The sequence below is a fragment of the Corticium candelabrum genome, chromosome 16, assembly GCF_963422355.1.
Source record: "Corticium candelabrum chromosome 16, ooCorCand1.1, whole genome shotgun sequence".
NCBI classification, from domain to species: Eukaryota; Metazoa; Porifera; class Homoscleromorpha; order Homosclerophorida; family Plakinidae; genus Corticium; species Corticium candelabrum.
In genome coordinates, this window is record NC_085100.1 from 6,592,194 (window position 1) to 6,605,201 (window position 13,008).

Below are 13,008 nucleotides of genomic sequence, written 5' to 3' on the forward strand. Positions count from 1 at the left end.
TGATGTGTCAAGATGACTTATATATGTGCGTGCGCGTGCACGCACATGCGTGCATGTGCATGAAGCAATGGAATCGTTAAGACAATTCACACAATTCTTGTCGGATATGACAGATAAAAACGGTGAAGGCTAATGACACTCATGTGCCCATGTGACTTACTAATCATAGTTAGCCGTGTGAACGCACTTGCATGAATGTTGGCCTAATCGTAGTTAGTCTAATCATAGTTAGTCCGTGTTCACACTGACATCCGGACTAACAACAGGTTCACACTGACATCTGGACTAAGGGCATGTTCACACTGACATCTGGACTAACTATCATTAGGCTAACTATGATTAAGTGAACAGTAGCGCGTGTTCACACCGCTAACTATGATTATCAAGTGACATGGCCACGTGAGTGTAATTAGCCTCGGCAGTTTCATCCATCATATCCGGCAAGAATTCACGTGAATTGTTTTGGCGAATCCATTGCTTTAGATTTTGAAGAGGGAAACATTTAGTTTGCTTTCTCTGGCAGCTCTTTTGGGGACGGCAGGAAGTTGTCACATGTACAGGCACGCACATAGTATACATCTGCATGCGCTTCCATATACGTCACCATGTTGTTGCTGCCTTTGTACATTTAAACATACAACACCACATCAGAAACATCGGAGGCATGCTCTTCTTCTACACTACTTCACGTGCCAAAGTCACGTGCAACCACTAATGCCACTAATGTGGTTGTAATACTCTTTACGGCCTTAGAATGGCGTTACACTAATCATAATCAGGACCAGTGTAAACGAGTGGTGTAGTGTACTAACGTCAAACTAATCATGAATAGACCCGACGTGAACACACTCTAAGAAATTAATTCTTAAATATACTATGAGTTTTAACAATGCATGTGTTTCTATAAAAAGGACATGAACAAGAATACAAAAATATTTATGTCATGAATAAATAAACAAACTAAGGATGACTGCCTACTTTAATAAGCTAGAAGACAAGTACTCATACTTTACATCTGAAACAAATCTCCCACAATTAAATCCCTACTTCACTCTGTTTGCTTACAAAGTGGCTGCTTGGATAAGAGTTAAGTAGGGATTTAATTGTGAAAGATTGGTTTCAGATGTAAAGTATGAGTACTTGTCTGCAAAGTTTCGACCTCTATTTCTTCAAGCACTAGCTCAAAGTACGCAACCATCTCTACTTAGTTTTTATTTATTAGTAAAAGAAGGTGTGTTCTACTCACTTCAGAGTTACGAACGTATGTGCATGTATAGTTGTGTGTAGTTGTGTGTGTGTGTGTGTGTGTGTGTGTGTGTGTGTGTGTGTGTGTGTGTGTGTGTGTGTGTGTGTGTGAGTGAGTGAGTGAGTGTGCATGTATTTATTGTGAATATCAATGTACATTTTACTAATTTTTGTCTATTTATTGTCATTATCATTAATTAATCACTCTTAGCCTGTAAGTGTGGCTAGAATGTATAATTCTTTGAAAACACAGGGATGGTTGATGTGATTAATTACCTAAATATCATCAACGTCCCACACTACTTCGAATTCAGCACATGCACATGCACGACAACTGCGTAACTCTTCCACATGATGTGGAGAGGGCTTGTCACGTTATTTCTCAATTTTGTAGGGCTCTTGCATCACTTGAAGTTAACTATTACGGTGGACACATTTATCATGCTTTCGTAGAGCTGTTGTTATCATCTTTCGTTCCGTTAACTAATTCGTGTTAGATAGAGATCAAAACATATTGCTCTCTTGAAGATGGCAGATAACATGTTGGTCTTGCGCATGCAGTGGCCAGCGCATGCAGCGGCCGGTGCATGCATGGTCCCATGAGACCTTCGCTTGGCTTCTTGAAGAATGATGGATTCATTTGTTTTGTGATTCTTCTGTAAAAATGTAACAAACACGTACAACTATTACCTGAACTTTCTCAGTTTGACGACGGTTTCACCATATAATGGATATACAACATCTCGGCTTTTCTGTCATAATGCGTGGGATTGTTACGTCACCTATGGTGGTGTCCCCAAAGTACTGCTGATTAGCTCAACAAACCCCCAGAGTGATTCACGCTGACAAGCTAGTATTACATCACCTATTTTTGCGTCTCAAAAGGACTGATGATTGGCTCTACAAACTCCCCGAGCGTGACACATGTTTACAAACATACATAGATAACAACATACCGACAGACAGACCGGAAGTCAATTCAGCCCGTTTAGATTGAGCTTTTCACGAAGCAGTCCACTACTTATTGTGGTGTCCTTCTTTTACGCTCGTAGCTTAACTAGTAAATGAAGCTGTGTTTAGACCATCGCTTCAGAGCTACAAGCACATGTGCGTGTGTGTGTGTGTGTGTGTGTGTGTGTGTGTGTGTGTGTGTGTGTGTGTGTGTGTGTGTGTTATTGTGAATATCAATGTAAATTTTATAAAAAAAATTCTTGTTTATCTATTGTCATTATCATTCATTAATTAATCATTATCTTGTTGCTAAAATGTGTTATTCTTTGAAAAGACAAGAATGCGTCAATGTGATTAAAGACAATTAGCTAAATCAATGTCCCACCCTATAGATACTTCGAATTCAGCACAAGTGACAGAAGTGACAGTTTGTGTGTGTGTGTGTCTGTGTTTGTCTGCGTGTGTGTATTTATTGTAAATATCAATGTAAATTTTATTAATTTTTGTCTATTTATTGTCATTATCATTAATTAATCATTAGCTTAATTGTTGTTAGAATGTATGCGATAATTCTTTGAAAACACATAGGATCATCAATGTGATTAAAGAAATTAACTAAATACAATCAATGTCCCACACTACTTCGAATTCAGCACATGCATGCACATGCGTGACAGCTGCACAACTCTTGCACGGAGCGGGCTTGTTATCCACGTTATTTTTCAATTCTGCATGTATAGCGCTCTTGCATCACTGGAAGTTAATAAATTAATTAACTACTGAGATGGACAATCAGATCATTATCATGCTTTTGTTGAGCCGTCGCCATCTTTCGTTCCACTAATTCACTGTAGCTAGAGATCGATGTACGTCTCCTAGCTGCACGGAAAATACTGTGAAGCAACACCATGTACAGCTTAGTCAGCTAGCGACTGGATCCAGAAGAAAGCAGAGTGAACGTTAACGTTTCCTACGAATCTTTCTTCCAAGACGACGTTAATCGTTCAACATCAGTCCTACTTAGAACATATTGCTCTCTTGAAGATCGCGGATGACATGTTGGTCGTGCACATGCAACGGTGCTTATCTATGGCTAGATGCATGGTCCCATGGGACCTTAGTTTGGCTTCTTGAAGAACGATGAATTCGTTTGCTTTGCGATTCTTCTGTAAAAAAAGTAACAAACGCGTACAACTATTATCTGAACTTTACTCTGCGCTTCTCAGTTTGACGACAGTTTGACCGTAAAGTGGATGTTTACAACATCTCAGCCTTTCTGTCATAATGCGCGGGATTGCTATGTCACCTATTGTTGGTGTCCCAAAGAACTGCTGATTGGCTCAACAAATTCCCAACAGTGATTCACGCTGACAAGCTAGCATTACGTCACTTATTTTTTGCATCCCAAAACGACTACTGATTGGCTCAACAACTCCCCAAACGTGACATACACTTACAAACAAACATAGTGACATACCGACAGACTGACCGGAAGTCAATTCAGCCCGTTTAGAGTGAGCTTTTCATGAAGCAGTCCACCATCTATTCTGGTGTCCTTCTTTTACACTCGAAGCTTAACTAGTAAATGAAGCTACTCGCTTCAGAGCTACGAGCGTGTGTCAGTGTGCTTGTGTGTGTGTGTGTGTGTGTGTGTGTGTGTGTGTGTGTGTGTGTGTGTGTGTGTGTGTGTGTGTGTGTGTGTGTGTGTGTGTGTGTTTATTGTGAATATCAATGTAAATATTATTAATTTTGTCTATCTATTGTCAATATCATTAATTAAGCATTAGCTTGTTGCTAGAATGTAATTCTTTTTTTAAAACACAGGGATGTGTCAATGTGATTAAAAAAGATAGTTAACTAAATATCATCAATGTCCCACATCATAGGCAGATAGAGAGGAGGGGTCCTGAGTTTCAGGACCCCTTCTCTTCAATGACATATTAATTAAAGTGAATGTCCACCTTAATGTTTTGTTGGATGGTTAATTCGTTCAACTCTAAACTTACATGCATCTAGAATTATCTATATTAAATGAATAGATGCTAGAAATTAACCCTAATACAGATTAAAGTGAGTTTGCTGGTTCCATAGGTCATACTAGAATTCTAAAACTTTTTCTCTGAAAAAAGAACAAGATGTAGGGATTGTATAAAAAGTAAAAGAAACAAAATCTATAGATAATATAAACCAAAGCCAGACATCATTAGTGAATCCTTCCAACTCCCAAAATCTAAAATGTAGGAAATGTGGGGGTTGGAAGGATTCACTAATGATGCCTGGCTTTGGTTCATATCACCTATAGATCTTGTTTGTTACTTTTTATACAATCCCTACATCTATTTCTTTTTTTCAGAGAAAAGTTTCTAAAATTCTAGTTTGGTAAGTTTTTAGGAGCGCGAAAGCGCAACATATAACTAGGGTGTACATGTCTTCATTAGGCCCTGTAAACCTTTTATAAGCATGTCTAAGATTTAGCACGTTTTCATTAGCGTTAATTAGACCTGTTTATATGTAACAGCTTTCGTTAGACATGATTCAAAGGTAGTTTACTCACGTGATTTGTATGTCTACGGGGTATACGGTACCATGGTATCCTAGCGCATGTTGCACGAATATGGATCCTAAGTTTTAGTGCCTTTGCATTGTTCTTTCTTCTGTGCGTGCACAATAGAATATGCAACAGCAGTTGGAATAGAACTTGGCTTAGTAGTCAAAGGCAAAGATTATCACATACAGGATATGCGTTGCAAATGTTGGGTTCCTGTATAAATTGCTATGTGTACGTAATTATTTGTCCATTTTGCTCCTATGTGCGATGCAGATCGCAAAAAATTTCAGACTAAACCGGACAATGGCAAACATGATCAAATTACACAGATTTGGGGATAAACTCTTTCCTAAATGCGTTTGGCCTATCTGATTGGCTCTTCATCCATTGTCTCTGGTTGCCATGGACAAGCAATCGCAAAGACTGCTCCGTGATTGACCTAAACTGTGCAATAGCGTTGATGACGGTTGTTGCATCAAATCTGCTTGAAAGAAAAACAATTTTTAATTAACATTGATTTCGACTTCTCTAGTCACCAAACGTAGAGTTCGGGTAATTCTAAAGCGTTTTCTCAAGTTTCACAGCCGTACCTAATGTACAAAAAGGGATATCCAATGGCGCATGGGCCTCCGGGGCTAGCAACTGTTTTCTAGGTTGTTAGATGATTAGAGACCAAAACAAAAATAGGATATAGTACACGGCATGCAAACATTTCATGCAAACATTTCATTTTGTTAATTTTGAGAAATTTAGTCTTCATTTACTATGTTTTCTAAGCGCGCAAAAAGATGACCATGCTCCACAATGCTCCATAACGTGGACAATCCCTATACATATAACGACACTGCGTCATAAGCCAGTACAAACACATTTACCATCTTCCAGAAAGAGAGAAAAGTACAAATCTTTGCAAGAATTAAGCAGACCCTCTAGCAGTATAGAGTTAATGCTTATCATTGCTAAAATGGTTTTCAAAAGACATAAACCACAGTCTGAAACCATACTAGCTGCTAAACAAAATAATCACGCGACTTCTCACTACAGTTTTGTGGCAAGTCTGAAAAAGCATTTTTGTTTGGACATGACACAACATTTTGACTATCCATCAGATGCTTAATATTGGTTTGTCCACCTCTAGCTACTCTAATTGAAATTACGCGACGCTCAGCACTGTCCACTAATGCCTGCACATGTGCTTACAGGAATCATCTGTCATGCAACCTGAACAGAATGCCAGAATTCTTCTCTGTTCTGGGATGCCTGCTGTTCACTGAAATTTTAGTGCGTGCCGCAAGTTTTCAATTGGGTTGGTGTCTGGATATAGCAGAGACCCATTAAGTACGGTGACGTTGTTGTCACACAACCATTGCCAGGTGGATAGAGCGGCATGGATGGGTGCATTATCGTGTTGAAAAACAAAGTACTCTCCTATTAGTCATTGAGCGTCAAGAAGCATGTGCTCCTCGAGAACTCTCTGGTAGGCAAGAGTGTCTACACGGCCTTCTGGTCTTACCAAAGATCCAATGCCATGGTATGACATGCTGTATCACACTATTACACTTGCTGAGTGTTTTACTGTCAAATCACAGCATTGCAGCAAAAACTCGTCTCCCTTACAGTGCTAGACGTGCAATGCTCCGTTGGTTTCAATGCTAATTTTGGCTTCTTTACTAAAAGAACCGATCTCCACACCTCCACAGTCCAGTCATGATTTGTTGCCGCCCATTCTCGTCTGAGCCGGCAATGTTCGTCCGTCAGCAGTAGTTTCTTGCATGGCCTCCGAGAAAGGATGCAACCCACTTTCACTCAGTTGTCTTCTATCTGTACTGCTGCAATAACAACGTCAGCCTCCTGATGCAGCTGAAAGAATAGCCGTCTTTACGTCTTTCGCCTGTTCTCAATGGTAAGGCGCTTCTGCATCCTGTCCTGACGTGCAGTTGTTTTTCTCTTTCTACCAGGACGTGTTGCATAACCACTGCTACCGTTGGACAGTTATTGCACGTATTAATGAACTGCCATCTTTGATCTTCCCACTTGCACTGCAATCTGGTGAGTGGTATGGCCTACAAAAATCAGTGAGTCGATCTTTCCTCTGGTACTGGAACTGAGCCGTTTTCCTCTTGGCATTACAACAACTGGCAGCGAATGAGCAAACCGAAAAATCTTGTGAAATGAATTCAGCTGAAAAGGAACTAGCAGATGACATGCAGTTTAGCGGGCTTCTAAGCGAAAGTTCTTGGCAGCTGAAAATTTTGCGGTTAGGTTGACTGTTTGCAAACACCGGAAACAGACCTATTGCCTCAGGCCATGTTTCCACTAGCTGCACATGAACTAGCTTAACTTAAACGCGTTTATATACTAAAGCAGTTCAAGAAAGCAACTGTTTCCACTAGGAACTTGCACCAAACCGTTTAGGAACGCCGTAGTATTCGTCAAGCAAGGCTTGTTTAAAGCATTGGGCTGCTCTGTCACCTAGTCAGAACTACTGTTTGTTGTCACTGATTTTGTATCTACTACTAGGAATATGCATGACGATAACCAAAGACACCGTCTTCTCCGTCTTCATTGCTGCTGATTTCTCTCCTTTAGTTGATGACCTTTTCATGTCAAGAAAAGCAGTTTAGATTTAGAATATAGCTGGTTTAGTGCAAGTGGAAACAGTTCAATTCTTATACCAGTTGTTAAACTGGTTCAAGTGCTAGTGGAAATGTGCCCTTAGCTGGAAAGATGGATGGTGTAGCAGTGATTTTCAAGGCATCAGTGATTTTCAAGGCATAGCAGCCTAGGCTGAAGGCATAGTTGCCACTACGCCTTAGAATCCTTGGCTAGAACATTGTATAAGCTAGTTGAAGACAAGATCTGTACTTTTCATTTACTGTAGTCTTTGGCTGGAAAAACGCAACTACAAAAGTCTTTTAGTCTTGCTAAAGTTCTGGTAGCTACATACACAGATATTATAAGTGGTAACAATATATCACAATAAAGAATTATATACAAATGACAGACAAATACACTTTATACTCACTTGAACTACAGGATGTCCTGTCAAGTAGCCAATGAAAAACAGAGCCAATTCACCAAAAAAATTCTTGAAAATTGACCAACCTTCGCTGCTCCAACCTAACATGCAAAACCATTAGAGTCACAGCGAGCTATTTCTTGCAACACAGAATCTATTAGTAATAATGCTATTAATTAAAGACAAGCCAAATATATACAACTACGACAGTCTGTACTCGTATAAAGAACTCATTGTGCTCAATAATAATACAAAAAATTGCTACAGTGAACCTCAGATTTTCTGACCTTGGGTTTAACACTTCTGGTTTAATGACATGATTTTTACATGTGCCCAGGAAAAGTATTATAGTCCTCTGTGCACTAACTTTCAATTTAACAATCACAGATTTAAGGACAGCTTGCTTATAGTGACTACCTTTTTGTCCATACTGCCAACAACTTTGTTGCAATAAGAATGTCATGTGGGTTGCACACAGTAAAGACTGCAATATGCTACGTACTTTCTTGTCATTTGCCTTTTTGTTTCGTACATCAACATTAGCAGTGAAATTGTTAGAGTCAAAAGAAAATTACACCATTTTTACCTCTATTTTTTCTGCTTCAGTTTGCTTTTCGTCTGTTAGTAGAATTACGTGAAAACTTCTAGATGATTTCGATGAAATTTTACCAGAGGTTGGTCTTGGTCCATGTTAGAGATGATTTAATTTGGGAGTGATCAAATCAGAATCTGGATCCTGAATGTTTTACTGGCTGTGGCAAGCAAATTAAGGCGCACTGGTAACATATAAATTTTACACCAGTAGTTGCAATTAGCCACACTTAACAGATACATAATCATTAAAGCATCAATACTGTGGTCATAGGCTAGACTCGTACCCAGTCCTCCTCCTCGTGAGCTCCACCTGTTTTGGCACGTGCTTTTTGTTCCACTTGCTAGGAGAGGAACTGGTAACATATTATGTCATGTGACCATTTATTTCATTAGTTTAATTAGAAATCAATCCTGTAAATTGTTGCCACTTGCACTGATAATATGGTGTCGAGTAATTAGTCTCACGAGAGTACTACGGTAAACGTCACCAGCCAACACAAAAATGCAAAGCTTTATCCTCTTTCTAGGGACTGTTCAGAAATTAGAGTTACAAAGTAGATCGTTTTTGTTGCGACGAGCAAACACCTCGCTTCATGAACGCTGTAGCTTCACTATCTAGCGGTAGCGAATGCACCTTGTACGTGCTCCTGTCGTCTCATGGCTACCATTCACTTCGTACTGAGCAGCTAGAGACATCTCTGTCAATTCTAGTTGGAGACTACGTTATTGTCAAGATGTCCACAGCAGAGCAATTGCATGACGACAACAACTGCTAATAACCGTCTAATTGTCAATGTAATTGCTACTCAATTCATTCTAATAGGATCCTACGCGTGCCGTTGTAATAAGGTTTTTCGTCTCGCGTTACAGTTTTGACCAATCAACACACCAAAAACCTACTAGTTCTTCACGTATATATATATATATATATATATATATATATATATATATATATATATATATATATATATATGTTACCAGTACTTCTCCTGACAAGTGGAACAAAAAGCACGTGCCAAAACACGCGGAGCGTGCGCGAGGAGGAGGACTGGGTACGAGTCTAGTCATAGGCCTAAAGACTAAACTTTTCTGACCTGATGCAAAGTGCACACTGTGGTACCGGCTGGTAATACGTTGTAATCTCGACTTTTTATCACCGAGGAATTCCAGGCGTATTACGTTGTAAACACTTAGGTGAATTTGACCGTGGTTTCATCAAATACCGTCAGATTTCTGCTGTGACCCCAACTGGAACTACTCATAATTACATTGGTACTGGTCCGGGACTCAAAGTATACAGATGAATAACAAGCAACTCTCTCTGGTATTCACCTTATAATGCTGCTATTCCAATGTAAAGAAAGCTAAAATACAACATAGAATAACTACAGTCAACTGTTTGTTAAAAGCCGAAAACCGATACACATAGTGATCTTCCGGAATACCGTTTGCTGATTTTCTTCTTCTCGTACCAATTCTCTGAGCTGCATACGTCCGTAGTCTATAAATTTCTCAAAAGTTTTAGGAAATCTTCTAGCCATTGCAGTGAAGTTAGATAGAATTTTGATTCAGAAAGCTGGAGAAAGAACTTATGACCGCTGCACAGTCGAACATGCACAACAATGTTATTACTGCTGTTTGATAGGTCTAGAGGTAAGCAGTGGAATGGATGCGTCAATTCCCGTATTTCAGTGAATAGTGGTCCATGCTTAAATAATGCCCCATGGTGAATCTTTAGGAAATATTAATGCCCCACTGAGGTAGTATTTAAACCCAGCTGTATTATGCCACTTGGTTTGTGGCAACCCTGATTGGTCGATACAGTGGGTACAAATCGTTTGTACGCCGATACCCTATCGCTGTCAAGGGAAACGCGTATATACCGGTAGAACCACTGACAGATGATGAAGATTCAACAGACCAGGAATATGACTCAGGCAAAAGCAAAATAGACAGGATACATAAAACGGTAAGATAGATCACAGTAGTTTATTCCTGCAAACGAACAATAACAGTCTCTGTCCTTGTGAAATAATACCGTGCAAAAATAATGCCTCCTGTTTCAGAACTATGAAAAATAGTGCCCCAGGGGGCACTACTTGCGGAAATACGGTACTCTTAGCAACTGCCCTAGGTGAAAAAGAAACTTGCTAAGCATTCCCGGACTTAGTTGTCTACAGACTAACGATGGTGTCTGTAAAGGAATGACTAAAACATAAACAACTATTGAATAAGCCTCTGGTACACGTACAATTGTTGCACATTCTGTATGAATCTTGAAATTCATTCTTAGAGTGATGCTTATGTAAGCATATAGACGTATAGACCCGGGGCCCACCCCTGAAAAGCAATTAGTTTGTTGCGTCCAAAAGTACGAGTTATATCTGAACACTGGAAGTTGATCTTCATGCAGTTGAAAGTTAGAAAAGTTGGTTTTCGTTTCTGAAGATGCGATTTTCTATCCACCCATGAAAAAGGCTAGCGTGCTAAACATTACCATAGCAACAAGCATGTATTGCATGTTTTCTTCACTTCTAGACCTCCAATGTAACCGAAATAGTGAAATATACTGCTACACCAATAAATCTAAATCTACAGTTAAAAGTTAGTCTACATTTATGCTTTGATTATTTAGCTAATTATTTTGTGCGCATGCCTAATATTAAAAAAATATTAGAAAAACAAACCTGCTACTTTTCTATGTCTTCAGAGTCTTTTTCATCAAGGTCCCTTCCTGTTAGTGTAGTTAGCAGCAATTCTGGCAGCTGGAATAATATTAATTAAATATTCTAGTTGCACGACTAGCTGTTGCTGCAATGGAATTTCTTAACGTGCTGTATCATCAAGAGTTTTAAGTCTGCTTGTGAACAACTTTTCCCAATCGCAACTAGCAATGAGGTGGCACTGCTGCTTTTTATTGTGACGGTATTGGTTTACACTGTGTAATTTAATGGCAGAGTGTGCACGGTGGTTTCAACTTACAACTAGGCAGAAAAACACAGCTTGTCAATTGTCTCGAGGTCTGACACTAATAACAAAGTGTAGACTGACAATGATCCAGTGTGTAGCAGCATAATTATAACATCCCACATCTGTGAAGTGATATAACATCTGGGTTTTGTAATCTCACATCCGGGTCGTGTCTCGCTCCACATCCGCATTTAAGCTCACTACATTTCATTCTGTTACATCCGTTATATCAGTAAGGTTTGCGCCTGTATACCAGACAAACTAAAAAGTGTGAGTTGCAGTAACTTCAGGGCTCAAAAAATTGGTCTAACTAGTCGTTGTCATTTTGAGTTCCAAAAATTTTAGGTCATCAAAATTTTTAGTAGGATGTCATGTTGATATCAATCTTGGTGTTTAGAATGGTATGCCGCCATTCTTGTACTGCCTTCTAAAATTCAGTGCAGTGCAAGCATACCGCACAGTCTTCCCACAATGGCATGCAACCGAAAGTACCCAACATATTACCCCTGAGCCAATGAATAGGACGTGTTACACTAGACAGAGCTAGACATCTTTGCAGAGGCAAGACAATAGCTAATTGAATTAGTGATTAAATGCATACCACCTCTTTGTCAAAACAAGGCGGGGTTTCAACAAGACTTCGACATATCACATTGCGGAAGTTGTTCGTTTCTTGCTACTAAAATCATATCTATTCTATTTCAACCTACAGGATTTACCATTGTTTCCACTTCCCCATGTGCTCCCTGGTCACAAACTTTATGCCTTTACTCTGTCGGTATCCTGAGATGGCTCTTGCACTCTCAATTTCATTATCTGGGATATGAGTAGTTTGTCAACGTATGCCGCTGGTATTAATACGCGTACATGTACATGTCATTAGACGAAAAATGTTGCAAAGCGAGTGTCAAAGCAGCTCATGTTTCAGTACAGTACAGTTATCCGCCTGCATACCGAGAAAGCTATTACAATATAGCCTTGGTCTGCTCTAGTCGTCATTTGACGACCTAGACTACAACGCTAGTCGTCAGTTGTAAAATTGAACTCGTCAAATGACGACTTGACGACCTATTTTTCAAGCACTGAACTTACATTACTTTTTTGTTAGCAACCTGTGTGATGCATTGATTAGCAACTGGAATTGTTGATTACTATTCTCACAAGAAGTTATATTACACTGTAAACAGTCTTAACTCTAACTGCAAGTGCTGCCACAGAAACAAACTCTGCAAAAACAACCACCTGGTAGTCTACAGTTTCACCACCATAATTAAGAAAAACATTCTGAATTTTGTGTTACTAGTAATTAACATCATCAGCTTCAGCATGCCTACGCTTCCAAGAACCATAAAGAAACATGCCATATCATTAGGGTGTGTAGCTTCTGTCACGTGTGCATGTCTACAGTCACGCGTCTATTATGCATGTGACGCCGGCCAAGTTAGAATGCAAGACCACGCGTAGAGGATGCCATGATGCATACACAAGGAACACATGTCGAACATATCACACCTTTTACTAAACATCTGGGAAAGCAAATAGCACATAATGAATTTTGGCTTGCAAACTGAAATGCAAACCTGATAAATAAATTACTGCAAGAGCCTTTTTTGCTAATCTGAACAAATTTGTCAGTCCAGACAGCTAAATGATTCTTGTGGGACAATGCTATTCCAAGTAG